The sequence below is a fragment of the Oncorhynchus masou genome, unplaced genomic scaffold (assembly GCF_036934945.1).
Source record: "Oncorhynchus masou masou isolate Uvic2021 unplaced genomic scaffold, UVic_Omas_1.1 unplaced_scaffold_5332, whole genome shotgun sequence".
Lineage (NCBI taxonomy): Eukaryota > Metazoa > Chordata > Actinopteri > Salmoniformes > Salmonidae > Oncorhynchus > Oncorhynchus masou.
This window is the reverse complement of record NW_027011742.1, coordinates 1-2,500: the sequence shown is the minus strand read 5'-3', so window position 1 is coordinate 2,500 and position 2,500 is coordinate 1.

Here is a 2,500-nt window from a genome sequence, read left to right as displayed (position 1 = left end):
CTGTTATTTAAGATGTCTGCAGAAGAATGGGGTGTCAGCGACGACGACACCCTGACTTTGAAAAATCTCTTTTAGTTATTGAACTACAGTAAGTGAAGTGGCTTTACACCGATAACTGAATGTCATTATGGGTCCCTGATCTGTACTACACAGACATGCATATAATTATGGAAATGAATGTCATTCTCTTCATGGTGATGTATTCTAAATAGGTTCTAACAGGTATAAATATGCAATATCCTCTTTTGCTTATTTGGGTTTTATTCTACACGGACTAGACTAGGTGGTATACCGTATCCTGGGGTATTTGGTAAAAGCCAAGGGATGGTTTTTATTTATTTAATGCTGTCAACTATTTAAAAAAGTTTTTCAATAAATGTGAACATCTGTAGCTACTTTTAAAGTTAATACCTGCAGTTAACATGTGCAATACGTTTAGAGATAAAGCAGATTGAGTTCTTCATTACACATTATTTTACATTATAATGCAGTTGACAGTTGAGCCAGTCCGTGTTTGTTTGTAAATAGCACAACCGGAGAACGTGGGAGCTGGTGAGTCCATAGCGTTCTGTATATATCAGCTAGTTTATTTTTTTCTGTGTGGCCCCTTGGGAGGTGATGAAGTTACACACGTATACAATATATTACTAAACGTTTGCCATCAGATATCCTAGAATGGCTTTAATGCCAGAAGTCAAAGAGCTCTGGTTGAGTTCTGTACAGTTGCCATTTTTTCCCCTGTGCATCCTACTTTGTTTTTTCCCCCCCCTCGTCCGTTGTTCTCCCATCTGCTGCTGTTTCTTTAGGAAAAACTTTGAACTTTGCACAATTTCCCCTGTTCACTTGTAAATGTCCACACTCCTCGACAATGACATTCGGTAGCTACTAGCTACGCTTTGTATTACTGTATGAGCTGGATTTGCCTGTCTTTGCAATTAGTTTGTTAGTTTTTGCTCAAGTATTTAGCTAACAGCGTCTGTGATTTCATTGTTTGTGCTAATTTTGTTAGCATTCTGGTAAGAGGCCAAATGGACTTGTCTTGCGTTTTAGTGCCCCCTTGTGTGCTATGTTGGTAATACCGTAAATCCCAGGATGAGAGAAGGACGGTATGACAATATTAAAATCTGGATACCGCCCAAGCCTAACACTGACTATTCTTTTAATGACCTCTGCCCCCAAGCAAGACCAAATTTGGTTGGTCCAGACCGGATCAAATCTGAAACAATCATAGATGTAACTTGAATGAAAATGACTTTCTGACAATTAGAAATGTACAATATCTGAAAATGGAATTAGACTCTTGGATGAACATGGATGAACGCTTCACGGTAGCGTGTCTTTTCCGTTTGGTTTGTAGGTTACTGCTGCTTGTTTGGCCCCTTTGTGTCAAGTCACACCGGTTCAGTGACCTTGTGCAGAAAAGTAGTCCCATCACAACTATTTTCCCACTGATCTTTGTCGATAGCACCTGCTAAATTCTGTGCAGCAATGTTGAGAGCAGTAGCAGCACTTTTGCATATCTCCATGGCTAACGTTATCTTTCAAAAAAGCAGCGGCAGCAAGGATTATCTACACATACTGAGCAGCTCATGTTATAAACAGAAGCGTGCTACATGGCAGACTAATCCGAACTCATCTCTCAGCATGTCCAGCCCATTCATTATCTCAGCTAATCATGGCTAGCGGGAAGGTTCCTGTCTTTTTCTGTGGCTAAACCAATTAGGCTTGTAGTTTAATGATTTTATTTGTATTTACAGATGGCATACATGTTTGTTATTAAGCCACATTAAAGTTCACGTGTTCCAGAACGCATTTCTGCCAAAAACACATTTTGATTAAAAAACATTCAAATGTCTCCTGTGAAGGAGTGATGTGCGACATTCACCAAGCTTTTTGAAACGGGTCACACATTGGGTTTGCTTTTCTCAGATTTTAATTTAAGCTTTGGTTTAATACTACACACGTTTGTATAGACTGTATAATTTTTGCGAAATCCGCAAAACAATGGCCGCCCCCCCAGGTGCTTTTGTTTTGAGGAAATGAGCATCCAGCATCGTTGTAAAAAAAAAAAATAATCATAGTACTCTGCTGTGTTATTGTGCATGCAATGATGGGGGGGAACTGTTAGTTGTGTGAAGTAATGTCTTTGTAATATCGCAAATAGACGTGGCAGTTTCACCGCTACGGATTGCAGCTTTAAAGGAGAAAGTCCCTGACCTAAATTACAGTCACTCAATTCTCTTCTCAAGGGCATTAGACTAGCCACGGTAAATAGGTGTGGTGTCTGCAGCAACCCAAACATTGAGTCACTTCTCTGGATGTTGCCGGCAGAGGCAGACTTCAGAATTCAGCCCAAAAAATCTGGGAACTTCCTGCCACAAATGACCACTCCAAGCCATGCAGAAAGTATTCATCATACCCCTTGGCCTATTCCACATTTTATTGTTACAGCCTGAATTCAAAATCAATTCCATTATTGCACATGGGTAGCCTAGTGGTA